Source organism: Schistocerca americana, chromosome 1 (genome assembly GCF_021461395.2).
Source record: "Schistocerca americana isolate TAMUIC-IGC-003095 chromosome 1, iqSchAmer2.1, whole genome shotgun sequence".
NCBI lineage: Eukaryota > Metazoa > Arthropoda > Insecta > Orthoptera > Acrididae > Schistocerca > Schistocerca americana.
Window position 1 is genome coordinate 1,053,727,218 of NC_060119.1, and position 24,845 is coordinate 1,053,752,062.

General features: G+C 40.6%; 1 pseudogene; it reads left to right on the forward strand.

The window, feature by feature from the left end:
• Window positions 1-22,962: 22,962 nt before the first annotated feature.
• LOC124559731 lies at window positions 22,963-23,080 on the forward strand (annotated as a pseudogene).
• The last annotated feature ends 1,765 nt before the right edge of the window (window positions 23,081-24,845 follow it).

The window sequence follows — 24,845 nt, forward strand, 5'->3', positions numbered from 1 at the left end:
TTTTTAATAGATTTGTTACATCTTCTAAACGTTCTGCTGATAAAAACGTAGTCTTTGGTTCGCCTTCCCCACAACATTTTCTCTGTGATGGTTCCAATTTAAGATGTTCGTAATTGTTATATCTAGGTCCTTAGTTGAATCGATAACATTTAAATTTGTGTTGTACTGAAAATATAGTATAGTCACACACATATTTCCGTTATACTACGTAATTGTATTGTACTAGGAACACAAAAGTTATATTCATACCTGTTGTGCGTCACACTGTAACACTACGACTCAACCCATCACATATTTTACAGTGAATAGATTCTATGTTTTTACAACTCTGTTTTTGTAATTACGTGTACTTTTGGGTTTTGTCACTATGGGTAATTGCTGTTTATAAACTGTAATATATGCTAGAAGAAGAAGTAAGAAAAAATTATCTCAAAGCTTTGTAGTAAACGTACTGGCAAAGTTGGGGAAATTCGTACACTGTGGAGCCCAAGGAATATCTTTCTCTATAGCAATAACATCGTTGACGGAACCATAGAGTACGTACACTTATGGAGTGAGCATAACCTACTCCGCATTTCCTCAACATCAAACCGGGCTAGTCACGTGATTTTGGGACGATGCTGCTTGTCTACAATTTTATGTAACAGGAAAACTTGAATATAACTTGTTTTATATACGTTTCTGTACATTTCAGTTTTAGTAACAGCTATGGTGAAATATTGTCGTTGCTACGGATGTAAAGAGAAGTATGTGAGAGAAGGACGAGTCGCTTTCCTAGACAAGTACGACAAATGTACAATTGTAAGTGTCATACTGATATAAGGCACTTTTTATGTTTAAAAATATCGAGATAAAGTGCGTACAGTCTTGGATTATAGGGATAATTACAGCGAATTTATGGCCAAGTGTTTACGAGACGAGCACTAGAGAAATTTGCAAGAGTGTTTGGGCAAACTACCGGTCAGTGTATACATATTGGTGTATAGTTATTGGGTCACAGTTATTCAAGCTGCTCCCTAAGCAAGAAGAGCCAGTTGCCATTAATGGATACCATAAATAGCATTGCGTCGCATAACAGGCTACTCGTCATAAAGTAAGGTGAAGACAATTATTTTGTAGATGCGTACAAAACTTACCAGCATAATAGTTAATTTTTTTAACATTATAGTGTAGTTCAGTCAAATCGTAAACTTGGTGAATCTGATTGACCCAAGTCATTAACCCTTTCACTGCTCCAGACGTAAATATATGCTAATCGTTTCAGTGCTCCAGACGTATATATACTATTTGATATAAAAAATTCTTACAGTGGTTCCCTGCTACAGTCGTGTAGTTACGTATAACGGCGACAATCAAGCCAGCGAGTCGGAGGTAATTGTTGCGCAAGTATGCAGTTTAATTGTTGGAATACTAGGAAATACCTGAACGACTATTGAATGCTGAATTCTCTTTCTGCTGAGTTCATTCGTGTCGCTAGATCACCTAGTTTGTGTGCGGTCGTTTCCGCGTTACCGAATGAAATGACGCGACGTTACCGTCCGTTTACATATGATCAGCTGCTGATTATTCTAAACCAAAGTGACGACGAGGACATGATCATGCCCAATCCAGCTGATTATGGGTGGACAGATACTGACGACGACTAGCTGGCAGATAAATGTGTCACCATAAATTTAAAAAATATTTGTGAACCAACAAACATTGAACCAGTAAATGCAGATCCAGATTTTGATGTTATCGTCGACTCTTTCTCCGACTCCGAAGAAGAGCCTGAGCGTACGCCTGAAAAATCTCCTAAGAGACACAAAACAGTTGATTTTAGATGGAAAGACTCTGCTTTGGACCCTCAAGTGTATAATTTCGATAATAGTGGTTCTGGTTGCAAAATCGTCAATTTAGATGATTTACGTACTCTATACGACTGCTTCCAAGTTTTGTTTAGCCAAGAAATTGTGAACTGCATAGCTGAGCAATGTAATTTATATTATGAACACCTTTGCAATGATGCCAGTGAAAAATCAGGACTGCGACGTTGGAAAAACAAAAACAGCGACGAAGTTTACTGTTTCCTTGCTGTAAATTTTATGATGTCTCAAGTGAGAAAAATGAAATAAACAGTTATTGGACCAATGATCAGTTACTGTCTACTCCAATGTTTGCGCAAATCATGCCGAAAGATAGATATCTTCTGTTATTTAGAATTTTACATTTTACTGATAACAGTAAGGACCCTGGAGATGACAATATCTGAAAATTACGTCGAATTGTGGATCACTTGAGAAAAGTATTTCCAGGTACTTTCTATCCTTTTAAAAATTTGTGCATTGACGAAAGTTTATTTCTCTTCAAAGGTCGTGTTTTCTTCAAGCAGTACATTCCTTCCAAACACCACAGATTTGGTGTGAAATTTTTGTGTTATGTGATTGTGAAACTGGTTGTATTCTTGACTTTATTATTTATGTGGGTGCAACAACAGACGTAAAAAAAAGAAACTGACTTTGGTGTAAATGTTGGAATACCTGGAAGCATTGTTCTTACTTTACTTGAAGGTTACTTTGGTAAAGGTCACACATTATACACTCCTGGAAATGGAAAAAAGAACACATTGACACCGGTGTGTCAGACCCACCATACTTGCTCCGGACACTGCGAGAGGGCTGTACAAGCAATGATCACACGCACGGCACAGCGGACACACCAGGAACCGCGGTGTTGGCCGTCGAATGGCGCTAGCTGCGCAGCATTTGTGCACCGCCGCCGTCAGTGTCAGCCAGTTTGCCGTGGCATACGGAGCTCCATCGCAGTCTTTAACACTGGTAGCATGCCGCGACAGCGTGGACGTGAACCGTATGTGCAGTTGCCGGACTTTGAGCGAGGGCGTATAGTGGGCATGCGGGAGGCCGGGTGGACGTACCGCCGAATTGCTCAACACGTGGGGCGTGAGGTCTCCACAGTACATCGATGTTGTCGCCAGTGGTCGGCGGAAGGTGCACGTGCCCGTCGACCTGGGACGGGACCGCAGCGACGCACGGATGCACGCCAAGACCGTAGGATCCTACGCAGTGCCGTAGGGGACCGCACCGCCACTTCCCAGCAAATTAGGGACACTGTTGCTCCTGGGGTATCGGCGAGGACCATTCGCAACCGTGTCCATGAAGCTGGGCTACGGTCCCGCACACCGTTAGGCCGTCTTCCGCTCACGCCCCAACATCGTGCAGCCCGCCTCCAGTGGTGTCGCGACAGGCGTGAATGGAGGGACGAATGGAGACGTGTCGTCTTCAGCGATGAGAGTCGCTTCTGCCTTGGTGCCAATGATGGTCGTATGCGTGTTTGGCGCCGTGCAGGTGAGCGCCACAATCAGGACTGCATACGACCGAGGCACACAGGGCCAATACCCGGCATCATGGTGTGGGGAGCGATCTCCTACACTGGCCGTACACCACTGGTGATCGTCGAGGGGACACTGAATAGTGCACGGTACATCCAAACCGTCATCGAACCCATCGTTCTACCATTCCTAGACCGGCAAGGGAACTTGCTGTTCCAACAGGACAATGCACGTCCGCATGTATCCCGTGCCACCCAACGTGCTCTAGAAGGTGTAAGTCAACTACCCTGGCCAGCAAGATCTCCGGATCTGTCCCCCATTGAGCATGTTTGGGACTGGATGAAGCGTCGTCTCACGCGGTCTGCACGTCCAGCACGAACGCTGGTCCAACTGAGGCGCCAGGTGGAAATGGCGTGGCAAGCCGTCCCACAGGACTACATCCAGCATCTCTACGATCGTCTCCATGGGAGAATAGCAGCCTGCATTGCTGCGAAAGGTGGATATACACTGTACTAGTGCCGACATTGTGCATGCTCTGTTGCCTGTGTCTATGTGCCTGTGGTTCTGTCAGTGTGATCATGTGATGTATCTGACCCCAGGAATGTGTCAATAAAGTTTCCCCTTCCTGGGACAATGAATTCACGGTGTTCTTATTTCAATTTCCAGGAGTGTATGTTGACAATTGGTACACTATCCCAACGTTATTTTCTTATGTGCATGACAGAGTGACTAATGCCTGTGGAACTGTGAGAACAAACCGCAAAGGCATGCCTGCTTTATCAAAAAAAACTTAAAAAAGGTGACATCGAGTTTATGTCAACAGATAAACTTCTTGCTCTGAAGTGGCAGGACAAGCGGGAAGTGAGGATGCTTTCAACTCTTCATACAAGCGAAATTACAGCGACTGACAAAATTGACAGAACCACGAATGAACCAAAAACAGAACCAGCTTGCACCGTAAGCTACAGTGAAAATATGGGGGCCGTCGACAGGAGCGACATGATGCTAAGTTCAGTAGAATGTGTATGAAAAACTGTAAAATTGTATAAAAAAGTATTTTTTCATTTGGTGGATCTGTCTCTGCTCAATGCTCATGCATTATATAAAACTCAAACGGGACGAAATATTTCAATATCTGATTTTCAACAGAAACTTATCAAGGAGATCCTAGAGATTCACCACCAACCGCAAACAGAGGGACGTCGTGGAAGGAGATCGTCTGATTGTGACAATCCCTTACGCCTAACCGAGCGCCACTTTATCTCGCTAATCTCAGGAACTTCAAAGAAGAAGGCCTCCCAGAGAAGGTGTGTTGTATGTGCAAAACATGATAAACGAAGTGACACAAGATACATGTGTGTAAAATGTAATGTGCCTTTATGTTTGAATTTTTGTTTCGAGAGACATCATACATTGAAGTATTACTAATGTAATATGTTTTGTATTTTTTTCTCCTAATAAAGTACCTTTTTTGAACAAAATAAGACTTTCTGAACAAATATTTAAAAAAAGGAAACGATTTACACCGACAATACTGGATTTTGCGTCTCATTTGTATCTCAATAATAACGGTAGACTGCTACAGTCGTATATATACGCACCGGATGAAAATAACGCGCACAGGGCGGGAGCCGCTGAGAGTAAATGCGCAGTGAAAGGATTAATCATCAGCAGGGTCCCATTCTTCCAGCAAAACTTTAGAGAAAGTCACAAGTGAAAATAACAGTTGTTGTTGCTGTTGGTGTGGTATTCACTCCGAATACTGGTCTGTTGCAGCTCTCCATACTACTCTATCTTGTGCGAGCCTCTTCATCTCCGAATAACTTTCGCAACCTACATCTTTCTGAATGTGCTTAATGTATTCATCACTTGGTCGCTCTGAACGATTTTTACCCCCCACACTACCCTCCAATGCTAAATAGAGATCCCTTGATGTCTCAGAATGTGTCCTATCAACCGATCCCTTCTTTTGGTCAAGCTGTACGATAATTAACTATTCAGTACTTCCTCATTAATTATGTGATTGACCCATTTAATCTTCATCATTCTTCTGCAGCACCACAATTCGAAAGCTTATCGTCCATGTTTCACTTCCATGCATGGCTACAACAATTAAAAGAATTGCAGATATCTTTCATTCAAATAATTACTGGAGTCAGAGGTAGTAGTAACTACTGTTCTCCATATTGTGTTACACTACTACAGACAATCAATCAAACTAGAAGTTATTTAAAAACAATTTATACTTCAGTGACAAAAGTATGTTGACACTTCCGCAGCCAAAGTAATTTTATGATTTAATATTGTGTTTCACAAATAATTTCATGTGCTTATATCCTCATAATACTGGCAGACCCAAATGGTTGTTGCTATAAAAGAAAACACTTACGGCCTTAATTTTAGAAGTAATTAGTTTCGGTCATTTTTGTGCAAATTTTCAAACAGTCGGCATCACCGTGTGTTAAGTAATTCATAACAGTTTCCATATAGTGTTGCAGGTCCTTTTATTGGTCCCATTATTGGTGTTGGTAACTATACGTAATATCAGTGTATTCCAAATTAACAACATTTCGTTCACGTTACACGTGTCTTTAACACTCTAAGCTCGCACGAGTGCATTTTGTTCCGTTGCTGATTTATTATTCACTCTCATTCATTAGGCGATTTCAGACACACGTCAGTCAATAACTTTTTGGGCTGGCGACCGTAATTATTACGCAGTCAAAATTTATTTCATCATTTAATTATTCAAAATGATTGCTACCTATAGTGAATTGTTTTTATTTTTCTATCGTTGTTGTACTTAACAGAGTCCCGTGCAGTAACGATCAGTATATAATCATCTGTATTCTTCGGAAGTGATGCCTTGTTTCCATTAACTGGGGCACTTTAGGTTTACGCATCACAAAACCTTTTATTCACGGATAGTATATTGATGTTAATGAGGGACATCAGCTTCTAATGGAATGAACATCTCCACCGATACGATGAATATCTGACTGGTGTTTTGATGGTGTAACACCTCCCATTTCTTTCAGTACACAGCGCGTTGCTGCATCCTCGGCAGGTCCGAAAGCTTGGCACAGAATGCAGCAGCGGCGGAGGCGGCGTTGGCTGGTCCAGCGAGTTTGCGGATCCTCGGTTCCACTGCCCTAGGTCGGCAACCAGCGTCCTCCCACTCGAGAAGGCTGCGCCTGGAGGTCGCTGACTCACGGCCGTCCTTAGCAGATCTCTCACACAGCCTAAACACGGGGAAGGTTGCGTGGCGGTCAGCGGTCTTCTGCGGTGAGCAGCCAACTGAAGGAAACCTCAAGGAGGCTGCGGGTACCAAACAACTTCCTGAAATCGCACTCAGGTACGTTAAGGAGCATGCTTCGTGGCTTCGTATACCTGGACGGACTAAAACGCGCCTTTCATTTTTTACTTTATTTGACATTAACAATGTCAATTACTCCATAGACCTGTATCGCGCAATTTTTATGTTCAATTTATCGTTACAACACGAAAGCGCCGTAAGAAATGAGTCTAGTACGAAGGCCGCGATCAGAATCGCCGTTTTGAGGGGTGTAGGGTGTCTTGGTGCTCGGTTCCTATTTGAGCCGAGAACATCGGGTGAAAAGTTTTTGGTTTAGTCTGGACGAGGGACCATTTGTGTAGCCATTCGAACATCTGTCTTAATGTAGCTACGTTACAGTACATTAAGCAAGACCTGAACGACGAACCGCAGGTGGCGTCCAGGCAAATTGTGCGATTCGATTAATTCCGTTTGCAAAAGATTTTAATTGAGCTGAAATTAATACTCAGCTAATGGAACGATTTATATGTGTACCTTTCTGACTTTACATGAAAAAAACAGTCAACCTGGTTCGGGTTTTACATGCAAAAACAGTCACCGTTCAATAGCTCCGGACAGGAGCAAGACTGAGAGTTCAAATTTCGCCCACTCGTGTATCGGACCTTCATCTGAGATTTCAAAAAAGATTCTTCTTTTTGGATTCTAAGTCCAAAAAAACATGCTTTTGCGGCAGAGTTTTTTTGTGGTATGTTGCGTTATGCGGACGCGGTATGGAGAGGCATGGGGTTAGCACGCCGCTTTTCCGGCCGTTGTCGAATTTGCGGACCCCGTTAGCATCAAGAGACTGGTTGCACTCCGGTACAGTCCTCACACCAAAGAAAAATCCCTGTCAGTACCGAGAATTTAACGTGGGTGCTCCACATGACAATCAACCACTGTGACCCATCACCTAAGGAGGTGGGAGACTGCACTAGGTGAATGTTAAGTAGATGGACAAACTTCTGGAAGTGATCCTGACAGGAAAAAAACAATAGAACTGATCTCAACATATGTACAGAAGTGGACGGTAATTCTATAATAAAGTATTTAGTACAGATATGTTACATTACACAACACAAAGTATTAATTTCTTCCATGTTACAAGCCGGCCGCGGTGGTCTAGCGGTTCTAGGCGCGCAGTCCGGAACCGTGTGACTGCTACGGTCGCAGGTTCGAATCCTGCCTCGGGCATGGATGTGTGTGATGTCCTTAGGTTAGTTAGGTTTAAGTAGTTCTAAGTTCTAGGGGACTGATGACCACAGTAGTTAAGTCCCATAGTGCTCAGAGCCATTTGAACCATCCATGTTACAAAAGTAAAAATCAAGGACATTAAGTACGGTGATCGAGATAGCCAGGGCACAAGGGCATTCTCATCCTATTCATCTCCAAGGAAAGATGCTGTTGTGGTTTGAAGAAAGATACGGAAGTAGGCTGGTACTCCACCAAGCATTTGCCACATTTTTCGTTCGATTGATCCCGCATCATAATACACGTCATAATATGATGTTTTGAAAAGTAAAGATCCGCACTAGCTGCAGTAAGTTTAATGTTCTTTGCGACAGCTGTTTACGTCTTTTTACCATTCCCAAGCTGTGAATAAAACATTTATGAGACTATGTACATAAATGGTGGTTGTCCATGTGAATAATTATACACTGTAATTATAGATTGGTACATAACATCTAGCTTCATTTGATGTTCATATCCCATCTATAGTAAACTGTGAGTGTCTAATTCGTAGTTTTTCCTTGATATGTGTCAATTATAAACGTATTGAATGCGTTTTGACACTTACTTGATAGTTCGTTTACCTTAAAGTACGCCGTCCGCGGTGGCCGAGCGGTTCTAGGCGCTTCAATCCGGATCCGCGCGACTGCTACGGCATGGATGCGCGTGATGTCCTTAGGTTAGTTAGGTTTACGTAGTTCTACGTCTAGGGGACTGATGACCTCAGATTTTAAGTCCCATAGTGCTCAGAGCCATCTTTTGAACCTTAAAGTACGATTTGACATTTATTTGACAGTTCGTTTGCGATGATGTTACGTGATTACAAGTTTAATTAGCTAAGGAACGATAATTTTATATTTCACCGACTGGATTTCCCAGTGAATTATATCTTTGGTCTGTCCACACACAGTCACTTCTGATGACTGTAACAATATCTATATCGGTCAAACAGGACGCAATTTCAGTATCAGATTCAAAGAACACACCATAAACAGCGACAGTAATCAAACTGGCTTCTCTTTAGATCCAAACAACCAACACCAAACAGCCGAGAAAATTGAAGCCGCATTACAAATACTACACAGAACACCGAAAGGACTCACTATGAACATACTTGAACAACTGGAGATACATGTATACTATGTGATCAAAAGTATCCGGACACCTAACTGAAAACAAGTCCGTGGCGCCCTCCATAGGTAATGTTGTAATTCAGTATGGTGTTGGTCCACCCATAGCCTTGATGACAGCTTCCACTCTCGGAGACATACGTTCAGTCAGGTGCTGGAAGGTTTCTTGGGGAATGACAGCCAATTCTTCACGGAGTGCTGCACTGAGGAGAGGTATCGATGTCGGTCGGTGAGGCCTGGCATGAAGACGGCATTCCAGAACATCCAAAGGTGTTCTATAGGATTCAGGTCAGGACTCTGTGCAGGCCAGTCCATTACTGCGATGTTATTGTCGTGTAACCACTCCGCAACAGTCCGTGCATTATGCAGAGGTGTTCGATCGCGTTGAAAGATGCAATCGCCATCCCCGAATAGCTCTTCAACAGTGGTAAGCAAGAAGGTGCTTAAAACATCTATGTAGGCCTGTGTTGTGACAGAGCCACGCAAAACAACAAGAGGCGCAAGGCCCCTCCACGAAAAACATGACCACACCATAACACCACCGCTTCCGAAATTTACTGTTGGCACTACACACGCTGGCAGATGACGTTCACCGGGCATTAGCCATACCCACACCCTGCCATCGGATTGTTACAATGTGTACCGTGATTCGTCGCTCCATACAACTTTTTTCCACTGTTCAATCGTCCAATGTTTACGCTCCTTACACCAAACGAGGCGTTGTCGGGCATTTACCGGCGTGGTGTGGTGCTTATGAGCAGCCGTTCGACCATGAAATCCAAGTCTTTTCACCTACCGCCTAACTGTTGTAGTACTTGCAGTGGACCCTGATGCAGTTAGGAATTCCTGTGTGATGGTCTGGATAGATGTCTGCCTGTTACACATTACGACCCTCTTCAACTATTGGCGGTCTCTGTCAGTCAACAGACGAGGTCGGCCTGTACGCTTTTGTGCTGTACTTTTCCCTTCACGTTTCTACTACACTATCACATCGGAAACAGAGGACATAGGGATGCTTGGGAGTGTGGAAATCTCGCGTACAGACGTATGACACAAGTGACACTCACTCACCTGACCCCATTTTAAGTCCGTGAGTTCCGCGGAGCGCCCCATTCTGCTCTCTCACGATGTCTAATGACTACTGAGGTCGCTGATATGGATTACCAGGCAGCAGGTGGCAGCACAATGCTCCTAATAAGAAAACCCTATGTTTTGGGGGGAGTCCGGATAGTTTTGATCACATAGTGTACATGCGAGAGACTATCCACATGAAATTCTAAACGAAGACACAGGCTTTAAATACACACACCCACACACACACACACACACATATATATATATATATATATATATATATATATATATATATATATATATCTGGAAAACTTTATTGAAATATTAGAACATGTAAAGGGACAGTTCATATGGACAACAAAACATACTCATACCAAAGACATAATTCACAGCAAAATCATCAGTGAAATTTAAATTATCGTTGCTTTGTTAATTATACTTTGTAAACGTATAGCATCATATTAAATGAACTGTCAAATATATGTCAAATTGCATTTTATAGTAAACAAACTATCAAATAAGTGTCAAAACATATTCCATATTTTTATAATTTCTACGTATCCTGAAATCACTACGAATTAGACCATGACAGTTTACTATAGATGCAATATAGACGTCAAATCAGATTAGTCGCAAGTACTATATTAACTACAACGTGTAATTGTTCACATGGAAAACCATCATATACGTAGTTAGTCTCACAAGTGTTTTATCTGCAGCTTGAGAATGTCAATAAAGCCGAAACAGCTGTCGTAAGGAAAATTAAACTTATTGCAGCTAGTCTGGACCTTCCCTTTTCTGTTGTTGCGGCGACAGAAATGGTCCAAGTAGGTTGTCACCAGTAACCTCTGTCCAAACGTTTACGTTAAACCACGCTGGTACAACGATTCAACCATTCCTCTATAGTTATCTGTAGACAGAAGATAACGATTGTATAGGTTTACTATACCATCTCTATCAACGGTCGTATCGTCGGTGAACAGTATTGAAGACAGAAATCACATAATTCCAACCTTACTACGTGTTTCCGGACATACGTTGAAACAACTTTTTTTAGTTTCTTCGTTTGTCAGGAATCACCTCCTCTAATTTGTTCCCTCAGTTAATAATCACCATATATTGACATCGTCGCGACTCAAATGCGCCTTAAAAACTGAGCGCCGTATGTACCACGAGCTTTCGTGCAGAACGGATAGATGTGCTACGCTGAACTCAATATTTCGGCTGATTTAATTACAACATTCTTTTGTTCTCGATGAACGCTCGTGATACATTCTGTTTCTGAGGTATAACTGGTGCTTGATGATCAGATTTTACACTACTGAATTTGAATTCACGTGACTTGAACATAAAAAAAATTGCGTGGTACTGCTGAGTGTAGAAACTTACTTTGTTATCGGAGTAATTTAAAAACAGCTGAAAAAAGTCCGTAAGGATGTAGGTGCCACAACTTTGTGATAAAATGGCCTTGTTTTGCTATACAAGAGACCCGAACCGACCTCTCTGAACACACAGAGCCTTAGTTAGGTTAAAATAGCAGTGAAATTTCTGCACAGGAAGAGGAACTCTAGGATGCCTTTCCTAGGATGGCTAAAATTAAACCCCACGAAAATGTTTGTAATTTCATGAGACTGTTATCTAAACAGCAAGAATTGAAGTAGAAAACTCTGCCAAATAATTCTAGAAACCAGAATACACTATTCAGACCAAGGATGGTTTGCAGCAAAGGCCGAAAAAACTGCACAAATGGAACACCTTCAACATACAGATGAACAATCACTTGATGTTAACAGTGATGTTTGGTGTCTGTTTTTCAGGCCATTCTTATTTTGTGCTATTTCACCAAAGAACGACGCCATTAGAGAACCGTGTCTGTTCTATGGTACAGGGAGTTGTAGCGTGCAGCAGCAACAAGCCAGAATTTTGTTTTGGTTCACTTTATTGGAAAAGACACTGTTACCGTTTTCGAATTACACGGCTTGTATCCTTTTATCGGAAAACATGATACATCGGTTTAAGGGGGAATTGCTCGAAATTATCACCTAGAGCATTTGTTTTCAATGTTTCTCTATAAAGAATGACATTCACGTTATTCTTGATGTTCCCACGTACTGTCACACTGGTTTTCATTATTATTTACACTCGTTGGCCAACAACAAAAATTATTTAAACAAGTCAGGTGTTTAAATTAGATTAGATTTACTTTTTGTGCCATAGATCGTAGTGAGATCCTCAAGGATGCAGAAAATCTCATAAAACAAGAATACATATCACATATTTACAATAAAAAGAGATACTCTAATATCCCCTCCATAGATCGCAAGTTAAAAGGGTTACAAAATCTGAAACATATTTTCATTTAAACGGTAATAATAAACTTGTCGCAAAACATGTAAATGTACGGTACACCAAAGGGCAAATTCTAATTATTAGGCTCTAGTAGCCACACATCATCGTAGAGAAAATCAGTATACAACTCTTATTAAAATTGATCACATTACTGTGCTAAATATGTACAGAAATCACATTTTTGAGAAATGCTACTCGATATTATTAGTAATATATACACATCAATAGGTTCTGCTAAGAAGTTTGTCAGTAGGGTAGAGGAAGTTGGCCGCCAATAAGTTCTTTAGGGTCATGTTAAACTGAACGATATTAGCAGCCCAATTTGTTATGGCCGCTAGCTAGTTATTGAAAATGTGTGTTCCTGAATACTGGACACCTTTCTGGGCCAAAGTAAGTGACTTAAAATCTTTGTGAAAATTATACTTACGTGTAGTACTGATTTCATTACGTGAACTGTTGGTTTGAAAAATCAGTATTATTCGTGGCAAATTCATTGAGGAATAAATATAGTGGGAGGCAGTCGATTAAATCACAAATAATTCTTATTACATGCTCTTGGAAATTAAATACTTAGTTTGATGAGTTATCCTGCAAGATATTATGGAATTAAAATATGCATACTAGTTTTTTTCTTTTTATATTACCAATGTGTGACATCATTCACATTCCAAATAAAGATTTGTTAAAGCACTTTAGCAGTTCTGTGGTATGTTCCTCCTTACTGAGCTTTTTGTCCTATTTCAATACCAACAATTTAATACAGTCAACCAATTTGTCGCCATATTTTAGACATATACTTGGCAGAAATCTCTTACAAGTCCTGTTTACCATACAGTATATTTTTTTAAACTTTGACAAAGGAACCGTTTATTAACGTCCATGAAAATTTAATTATCCCATCTTTCTAAAACTAAACTCGATTTGCTATTTATTGCAATGTTTGTATCATCTGGAAACAAAACAAACATGGCATCTGGTGATTTTACTGATGAAAAGTCATTAATATAACTTAAAAATATGAAAGTATTAAGATGGAACCTTGTGGAACACTACATGTAATTAGTTCCCAGTGATGGCTGATAGTTGAACGTGACAACCCCATCTTTTTAGTAATAATTATGAAATTCTTGTTAAATGGTGTTGCAATACTGAGCACATTTAATACTAATGCATCATTCACTCTTAATTAAAGTTTAAAATTACCATAGGGTACCACAGATTAAGTAAGTGTAGACTACGTTAGTTTTCCTAGTAACTTTGGTCAGTTAAGGTCATACATACATTACCTGTACACTGGGTGTGTTGCTTACCTATCAGGCGTTACCTCATAACGATCGCTTTCTTAACGTATGCAATCAATGTCATACCAGATTCTCCAAAAAACCGGAGTGCTGAACTATCTAGAAACTGAGTGAGGATATATAAAGCACCAGTTAACTTACGGAATATTTTTGTCCTATGTAGTTATCTTCCTGTCTGTTACTTAAGAATAAACGGTATTTAATTAAAACCGAAACTGTCAACGTTTAATTCCGGTTTTATTCGAAAATTGTTGATTTGTAATGTGAAACAGAGAGAAGATGTAGTGAAAATAAAGAGAACAATACAGATTTATCATATAGCACTAGAAAATGCAATTAGCTCAACAAAAAGGTACAAGAAAGTAAAAGAAAAATATATCAAATATCGCTTCAATAGTTTGTCGAACTTATGTAAAACATGTCTTTGTTATTCATACGCAACTTTGGCACTTATCGTTTATAAAAAGAAATTCTTGTCTTTGATCAAGATGAAGAACATTCTATTGAGTACGAAGTAACAACAGTAGTTATACATATTTCTTATGATTGTACATGTAAACTGTACTTGCATCAAAAGTAATTGCTTTGGTGACATGAGAGCGCAGAAGTCCTGCGATCAACTAATTTTTATTAATTATAAAAAATTTATATGTTGTAAGGATATAAAATACATAATTCATTAACACTGAATGACGTGCGTTTTTGAATTGTGTACAAAACAAACAAACGAAGAAACAAAGAGAAGTCGTAGGCTCCCATTTTCTATCTTACTCATTCACTTATGTTTCTTTCCCTGCCAGTTCTCCCAATACTATCGATACTCCTACCAATTACTGTGCTATTTATGTAGTGTACCAAAACTATCGAACCGTAGTTTTGGTAGAGTGCAGCTCTACTCTTAATGATATCTACTCTGGTTCATCTCTGGCACTTGCAGACTCTTTTTTTCTACATCCCATGCTATATTTTGTTACCTGATGTGACTATCTTTTTCTCGCAGTATATTTACTTCGATCCCTGTTTTCTATTTTCAGTGTTTGCAGTACGTCTTGTACTGAGCTAGAGCTCGCAATTAGGGAGTCCATCACGTGTTTCTTCCTCTCAAGACCCGTGTGGAACATATCATGATACATGCGTTACAGTTTTTGTAGCTGTGAAATAACTTGATAACGCTCAAGGGAACGAATTTAGCTAATCGCTCATTTGTGAAATAAACTGTTTATTTCAAAACAAAACAACAGTCAGTGCAGAAAAATGACTGCCCTGAAGAAATTCACAGTGGTTGTGGAGCCATACTTATAAAAGAGTATCTCAGAGAAGCTTTTGCGTGGTTCTCTTGATTGGAACAGAATTATCTCCTTTATTAATCGTAACAAGTAAACGTCCGAGACTGACTACCAATAAGAATCGGTTGATCGGAAGTTTTGCAAACTATATCGTTCGTAAGTGAATTACATTTTCCTACTCTAGATGATTCCACCTGAGTAGTCTGGTTTTACTAAGCAACTGAATGCAAAGCCTGTGCGGAATGTGATATAGAAGAATCTTGACCTTTTTGCTTAAAATAGATAACCTATCACCTCCAAGGACTCTTCTGCGTAATCATCGAATGTCCAAAGAATCTACTACTATCAGTTAGATGTGTTCACACAGTCACATCAAATTTATACCCATGCTACACTCCCTGACGAGAAATGGAAAATTAAAAAAAGTCCTATTACATTGCTACTACGTTAGACAATAATCACGAATTCGTTGTCATTAAGTCGCAGTTATTAATACGTAGTTCGAATAGTGCTTTCATAGAGATCTACGAAGGTTAGAAGATACACCATATGTGTTTCTAAGCCATTCAATTGAAACTAAAGGACCGATGGTGACAGGAAAACCGAAGTTCGAAGGTGGCTAATATGAGCACAGCGTACGCAGAAGTAGTGCAAGAAATCGTTTGATAATCATACAGCATTGGAGAGTAGGAAGCAGCTGATGATGTCCTGTTGATCTACAAATGAAAGATCACCGCCGAGATGCAGATCTATTGGACCACAGCCTACCAGCCCCAGAAGCACGATACCTATTTGTATCCAAAATTGTTGGAAGGGGCTCAAATCTGGGCTTAGTCTGTGGCCGGTATAAGGCAGAATCAACGATATGAACTCTAGATAACAATTATCTGCCGCTGAAAATTTAATTTATGAGAAGTACAAAGGCGGCCAACCTTGTCTAGGGAGGTACTGTATCGCTCCACAGATGATTAAAAACTTCGGATACCGCTTCTAAAGCACTCATACGCACTGCATTAATTCACCAGCTCCTATCCTACCTTTTCGACATCTGAAATACTACTGTCCTCGACGATATTTTCGTTGATGAGACGTCAAACGTGCACATTACAACAGTTCTTTTATAGAACAGCAATTGTGCGTTTTAGACACAGTGATTATGCTCTTATTCAAAAGGGGAATCAGCCATTAAGTACTATAAAGCCTCTTTTTCAAATATATCAACATACTGAAATGATGGAGTACTATGCGAAACAAATAAGTGTTTCCTTTAATTTTGAGATACGCTAGACAAACAGCGTATGCAGTATTACGCTCACATTTTTTCCGGAATGAAAGCGGGCGCATTTGACACGACACACTGCACGAAATAAGGCTTCATTACGGTCGGTAGCTTTCTGGCAGATCGACGTAAATCCACTGTGTACAGCGGACTACATATTGCGTTTGGTTTTGTGATTGACACGCTCATTTTATTTTGAACATTGACTGTCGCATCCAAATAAAGAAGTACTGGCTGCTCGGCATGATTAATCGGAATAACAACCAATTTAACATGAACTATTCTGAGCTACAAACCCGCTGCTATTTCACCAGCTAAATAGACTGTATTTCAAATGTAATTAGATTATTCTAGAAGCAAGAGCTCTGCGCAACAACAGTGGGAAAATGCGTTTTAAATCAGATAAAAGTGCTACACCGGGCTTCTAAATTAGATGCACATTTTAACGGCAGTGGAGTTGAGCTAGCTGACAAAAAAGCGAACCACCCATAACACATAGTCGGATGACAATCAGTATAACTTCGTACGTATATACACCATCGACAGCTACGTAAGTGATTAGAGTTGTAATTCTCAGTGACAGGTAGAAAGGCCACCAGAGTGCAATAAGTACTGTTCGTGATTAATGTTGTTGCCATACCTGGTATGGCACGTAAGATGCAGGACAGTGTCATATGTATCACTGATCACTGTGAAGGACTTGAAGTTGCCGCGTACTCGTGTGCGACAGCGTTATCAGCAGGCATACTTGTAGTCAAGGTTCTAGACGACCAAGTCTGACCTCCACAAGGGGGGTCGCCATTAATTCCTTCACATCTGCCCCTGCCCTCTGAAAACTACTAACAGATTCTAGAATGTTCGCAGGAGAGCTTCTGTGAAGTTTGGAAGGTAGGAGACGAGGTACTGACGGAATTAAAGCTGTGAGGACGGGGCGTGATTCGTGCTTGGGTAGCTCAGTCGGTAGAGCACTTGACCGCGAAAGGCAAAGTTCCTGAGTTCGAGTCTCGGTCCGGCACACAGTTTTAATCTGCCAGGAAGTTTCAACAAACGGATTCCCTGTGACATTCTGTGTCATCCCACACCGTTGGTCGGAGACTAGAAGCAGGCGAACTAGAGAGTTACCATCCCATTCGTAGGCTGTCGTTAACAACTCATTAAAAACGACTGCTTTTGGAGTGGTTCCGTGATCAGGAAGCGTGGACTGCGGATTAATGTTGCTGAACTGTGTTCAGCCATGAATCGTGGTTCTGCACCACCTCGGATGCCCATCGTCTGCGAGTAGATGGTGATCAGGGGGGAGGTCCCAGACTTCCAATGTTTTGAAGAGGAACAATGGTGTTGCTTTTGATGTCATAGGGTCAGGATCCATCAGGTATGAGTTCAGGTAGCGAGTGGTAGTGATTCAGGGAACTATGACAACACAACGGTACGTCAAGAGCCAAAAGCTTCCAATACGGAACGCAAGAGTCATAAAATGAGGTACTTGTGTAGAAAAAATAGGAAGTATCTATGTCAGGAGGTCCTTTCTTTACATCTCGTTGTTGCAAACGGATGTTACACCACGACACAGACACAAATTTGAATACAGCGAACAGACACGTAAATAACCGGATTGGAAGTTCATAATTTTGTGCAGAATAATATGGGCGCGATTCAGATTTCATCACAGATCGCCTCCGCAGTTCAACACCGTGACCATATAAGCACGACGCAGTGGCTGTTCAAATCTGCTCGATGTTGCACGTCTTGAGCTTGAACCGTTCACTGTTTCGATTTTGCTTCTTTTTCATAGTTCATCACACCTTCTTCCTGTTTTCATACTAGATCTGTGTTCTGTTTTTGAGGGTTTGTCCACTGGACCATCTTACCCCTCAGTCTGAGAGGGTCCGATGGAGAGTTTCCGCTGTAAGTATCGCCGGCCATTTTCGCGCGACTGCACTGGGATTTCGGCACTCAGTTGGATCGGAACTCACGTACACACTGGTCGTATGTGCGGCTGGAAGTCGCCCCGTTTATGTAACCGAAATATTTTCTAATTATTCGGTCGCGACTAGTAAACGTTTCACCTGTGACGATCGAAAGGAACTCAGAAAAACCTTTGGCTTGTTTGTATTTAGAAGAAATTCACGTCACGTGAACGGATGGTTGGGACTTGTAAAGATTTCGCGAGTGTCGATCGAAAAGAGTTTGAAGCATTGTTCAGAGTTTGAACTTTGCATAATTCCGGGTTAGGTGACTTTGTCTAAACATCTGTGAGCTGTTCTGCAGTTAACTTTGATGATGATCTGCAATTTAAAATATTGTTAGCTAGAGATTACAAAATTTCGTCTTAGAAGTATCCTGAAGAACTTGGAATAATTTTCGTCGCTTTGTTAAATGTTATGTTGGTTGACCTACATAGGTTCTCACACTGACAAAGTTTATTTTAATAATAAACTGTAGTGAATAAGGTGATATAACATTTCGTTTATTTTTTCTGGAATAAATTCAGTCTGTGAAAAGCGAGAAGTGAATATTATTTCACCTCAAATTCCTGCCTGCAATTTTAACAAACTTGTGACTGCCTTCATTTAGGGTCAAATACAACGGATGCATACATTTCCTTGGACAGTGACGAAGCCAATATTTTGAGATCCAACCGAACACTGGGAAGCCCTATAAATAGTGTTTTTATTGCTTTATTGAATTTTTTATTCGCGCTGAAGTGCGTGGTGGCTCACGAGTCGAACTTTGATGGAAACAAAAGTTAATAACTTAAGTTCATAACTTCACCATTTACTTTTTCAATAAGCAAGCAGCAACAAGAACAGAACATGTTAAAACAAACATTTTCTTCCCCCTCCCCCCCCCCCCCCCCCCCAAATATTACCCTGTCAATTTTGTACCCAGAATGTTGAGAAGACAAGACAGATGGATGCCTAGGTTTAACGTACCGTTGACAAAGAGATCATTATAGACTGTTAGGGAAAGTATGGAGAAGGTAACTGGCAGCGTTCAGTTCGAAGGAATCTTCCCGGCATTATCATTGATAGATTTAAGAAAACTACGAAAGACCCAAATTTCGAAAGCCAGGCATGGATTTGAGGAGCCGACTCTCAAATATCTTAACCACTGCGGCACATACACGATGTGAGAGAGACGTTTAGTGTGCTTTCGAAAAACCGTCCACAACGTGACATTATCACAGTTTGGAGACCATATGTCTTCCGAATTGCTGTTGTTAAGCAAGAAGAAAATAAATAAGAGTCCTTGATATAAGTTTTTGAAACGTTTTCAAATATACAAGAACAAATTTGGATCGAAAATCTATAAGAAAATACTATAAAACAGAAATCACAGGAAACACAAGTACTTACCATAACAATTCTATCGCCAAAGATTTAAAAAAAGGAAACATGTGCTCCCCAGGGAGAAGTGAAGTTTTTAAGTGTATGAAACAAAATAACATTGGAGAACTAAGAGGAGGAAAACTATTACAATCAAAAGAGCAAGTGTTAAGAACAGCTGCTGCATGTTAAGAATCGATGACATTGCAATAAAGAGAAATTCTATAAACACATGTATACAAAACAATTGTAGGCAATTAATCGCAAGCTCCTGGAATGATAGATTACCTGCTTACAACCTCAAAATACATGACTCTAAGCAATATTAAAACTGACTGCGTGTTTCTGAGATACCATTATTGCACTGGTTTTTATTGAGGTGGTACTGCGAAAATATGCTGCTTGCAAATATCAAGCAGATTCATAGCACTACATGAGAAATTAAGAATGGTGTTTCTAGCGGCGTTTAGCTGCACTGGGAAATCTTCACTTGTGTCATTACTATACATCTAACGTCAACAAGACGCCACGTAGTCTTTCATTTCTTTCACGAATAGTTCCGTATCCTTCATAGCTCATAAGCTAAAACAATACTAGCTGGGTCAAGATGTTTTATGCCTCCTTACAGCAATATGAGTGCTGAAACTTTCACAGCGACTTTTAGTGGAACATAACTGTCTTCAGTCCCACTTCTTCCATCTGATATTGTTCGAAATTTATTTGATTTACTTCCGCATCTGCCGTCAGTTGTAGTACCAAATTAATGTGGCTTTTTCGTGCCGAACGTAAGAAATAAATTACGTCCGGGGCGCTTATCGGTTGAATACTTCCGTAAAATATATGCTGTTGCGCTCCACTTTGCTTTAACCCTTATTCTGCTACCGAGATTCGCAGCAGTGTAGACTTAGCTAATCATCTTGAAGATCGGATTGCATAATGAACACGTCACAGTGTTTCTCGATGCTGGAATGCAAAACTGAGAAGATGCATGCGACCGATAGATTTACTGAATGACAGTTGATTGTACTTATTTTTTGCTGTTTACTAACATCCTCGTTGTATTTAGAATTGTTGTGTGCAGCCCTTCTTATATATAGCGTGTAAACGTAAGGATTTAATCATAAATGAGAGTAGGTTGTGATGTTATCTTGACTGAAGCATCGGCAGCAATGAGTACTGGTATATCATTAATTTAGTGTCTACAGTTTCAGTGGCCTGTTTTGGTCAAGGAAAGAGCATACAAGCTTAGACAAACAACGGTCGGAATAAGTACCAAATAACGAAGAGGGATCGTCGCGAACTATGTAAACTAAATATCTCGGTAAATTCGTTCTCTAGAGTCAATAATAACAATCAAGTTAATAGAACGATTGAACACAGCGTTTCCATTCACTATGAATTGGAAATATCTTGAGCAGAAGTTAAAATCTTCCGCAAAAGTACAAGTTAAAACTGTAAGGCGGGCGCAGGCACAAATCAGGATCCCAGTGTGTCGCAGTTAATATGTTAACAGTTCCACACTACGAACAGGTCGCGCAGACTCATGGTACGAACGTGTCACCATATCCTCATCGATACCCAGTCACGTCTAAGTTTGCAGAAGGGCTAAACTTTATATACGTGTGATTAACGAAGTGAACTCTCTACGACATGGTGGGCTTTTGCGTTTGTTAAGTCTCAAGGAATATTTGGCTACATAAAATTATAATTGATACCTCGGTGATGGGTGGCTTATCAACATGTGCAGATCAGAATAAGAGATTAACAACACAAAGCAGTCTTCTATTACATGGTACCCACTCAAATGAAGGGATTACGTGTTATGTATTTCGAAACAAATATAAACACCATAATATTTTATTATCACTGTAAAGCAACGGACAGGATGTGCAGTAACTTGAGGTGTGAAGGAAGTACTTTGGTAGCTACCAGTGAGTATGGGGATCGTAGTTGAGCAGATGCATTTTTCGATTCAGTTTGCAGTTGACAGTTGTACCAGTGCATACATTTAGAGCTCCTTCGTCAAAGTTGGAAGATTAGTCTTTGGAATGCATTTATAAGCTTTCGCACCAAATATTCTGTGCAGTAAAACACCTTTTCAGTGTGTAACAATGCAATTACGCCCTCTCGATGCTTTCATGAAATGGTTGCTCGCGCCGGTAAGAAAACAAGTACTGTAAAAGTGATGACCTCGTATTATGTTTCAATTTTTACCACATGGCGAATAACTTGACAGTTGGAAGTATTGAAGAACCACAGAAAATCACTGTGAAAGACGCGAAATGAAACTATCGTTGACTACACGATCTCGGAATTAATCTAGGAAGCGTGAATGTTCTGCAAAGGAGCAGTCATTCCGTTCCCTTTTCAAGTACAGTGCGTCCTGTTAAGTCAGCCTGACGCAGCATTGTTGTTTAATTACGCAAGCAGTCCCGCTAGACGGCTTGCATTTTCCAGTGAATGACCATGAAAAATCTTAAAAAAGGATACATTCTCCCGTGCAAGTAAAAAGAACGTCACAGCTACAAAATGCTGGAAATATCAAACTTGAAGCCTTATGTCATATGTATAAAAGTTTATCATCAAGATAATTTTGAGGTGCGTCGAAAACAAGGTGAATTATACGCTGAATGAAGATCTATTTGGATTCAGGAAGAGATTAAGAGCACGACAGACGATCCTGGAAGTGATACTTCTTATTGAAATGGAAAATAAGGCAGCTTAAGTTTCCTTTATAGACTTGTAAAAGGCATTTTCTAATGATACTTGGTAAAAAAATGTTTAGAGATTTGCAGAAATAAATTTTAAAATACAAAGAAACACGGGTGAAACTCGGCTTCTTTAAGGACGAAGTGCTATTCGTTAGAAATAACAAACGGAACAGGTGTAAAACTTGGGTAGGTGGGGCTGCGGAAGAATAATGAAGCTCACCTGGAGAGATAGTTACTGTTGAAGACGTTCTGAGAAGAATACAAGAAATCAGATCTCTCCTAAACACGATTCAGACAAGAAGAGACAAATTCATTGGATACATTCACAAGACAAGAACATCATTGGAACAATAGCATAAGGATTTACTGAAGGAAGGAATCGGCGGGACGATCTCGGATGCATACGTTAAGGCAGTAAGGGCCTCTCTTACCTCAAAACCGAATTAGGCGCTTTTGAGTATACGAATAAGTAAAACCAGCTAAAATAACAACATGACTATAAAAAACTTTCTGGTGCAGTATTGACCGAATTAGATTTTCAAGCACTGGATCACCATGTTATTCTATGGACATCCCTAAGATTTCCTGGTGGCTTTAATTTAATAATTATGATGTTTGCCAACGGCCTTGCCGCAGCGGTAACACCGGTTCCCGTCAGATCACCGAAGTTAAGCACTGTGGGTCTGGGCTAGCACTTGGATGGGTGGCCATCCGGTCTGCCGAGCGCTGTTGGCAAGCAGGGTGCACTCAGCCCTTGTGAGGCAAACTGAGGAGCTACTTGATTGAGAAGTAGCAGCTCTGGTCTCGGAAACTGACGTACGGCCGGGAGAGCGGTGTGCTGACCACATCCTCCTCCATATCCGCATCCAGTGACGCCTGTGGGCTGAGGAGGACACGGCGGCCAGTCGGTACCTTTGGGCCTTCATGGCCTGTGCGGGAGGAGTTTAGATTTTTAATTATAATGTTCAGTGAAGCCTCTCTGTAATGACTTCATCGTCGACCGAAACTTACACTCTAACGTTCCTTCCACAATTGCTATGTTACTTAAACGTGGCAATCAGAGGTAGATCTTGCCGTTTCTATCGTCTCGGTTCACCGAGGTAATATGAGACGCAGTAGCAGCTAAATTGTGCAAAGATGGAGAGGATTCAAATGTATCACCAAAGCTTTCCTAGCTTAACGGGAACCTGACTAAATTTGTAGACGTATGTTTCCGCGAATAACAGACTGAAGTAGAGATGCACAGCATTCATATTGGGTAGGAAACGACTGCAAAATCACTGGCGAGATATCACCTTTCCCAAATCATAGAATGCGATTACGAGAGAAAAACATTCTATCACAAAGAAAGCATTCCACGCTAGAAGAAGTCTCCTAGTATTAAACATAAGCGTTAACGTGATAGAGAAACTTATAATAATGAACGCGTGGTGTACAGCACTGTATGGAAGCAAATCAGCTACAGGAAGGGACGAGAATCGTCGCGTTTAAGACAAGGTGTTACAGAAGAACCCAGAAAATAAAATTGGCTGATACGAAACGTGGTTCTTTGTGGTAACGGCGAGGAAACGAATATTTTAGAAACACTAACAAGAAGAAGCGAAAGGAGGATAGGAAGTGTGTTGAAACATAAGGCTAAAAATGGTTCAAATGGCTCTGAGCACTATGGGACTCAACTGCTGAGGTCATTAGTCCCCTAGAACTTAGAACTAGTTAAACCTAACTAACCTAAGGACATCACAAACATCCATGCCCGAGGCAGGATTCGAACCTGCGACCGTAGCGGTCTTGCGGTTCCAGACTGAAGCGCCTTTAACCGCACGGCCACTTCGGCCGGCTGAAACATAAGGGAATAACTTATGTAGCACAGGGGAAATAGTAGAGATAAAAATATGTTTACAAATGTACACAAAGAAAACTCAGTATATGTTTGCGTATGACAAACAACATTATTAAATGCTGGGAATTTTAGTATTAATTTTGTTCTTTTTAAATATATGTACCCACAAATAGAAAGGGTGTAGAATATTTTAAGAAACAGGTTTGGACAAGGAGAACTAAAAAGATTATATACAAAAGAACAGCAGAAAGTATATGTGAAGGGCCTACACGGATCAGAAGTGCGGGAAATAACGAAGAGAGAGAAACCACTATCTGTGGAAATGGATTTGTGGAGACGAAGTGCTGGAACGTCAGGTTTAGATTACGGCAGAAATGAAGAAATTAGAAAAAAAACGGTGAAAGTGGAAGAGGTCGTCATTACAACGTAATGGAAGTTATTCAGGATGGATGGTGTTGTCATTTGGTAGGGACGTTTGATAAGTAATGCAGCACTTTTTTCCTCGGACAGTTTAGTTTGAAAAACGCAGAATCTGTTGTGGCATATCGTGAAATATTCCCGCTTTAGCCCTTGTAGTTTCATGGAATTCCGATAGGTGGTGGTGCGATACATCGCCTCCAAAATGGCGTCTGTAAGTGAGCGCGTTCCAACTAGAGAGCC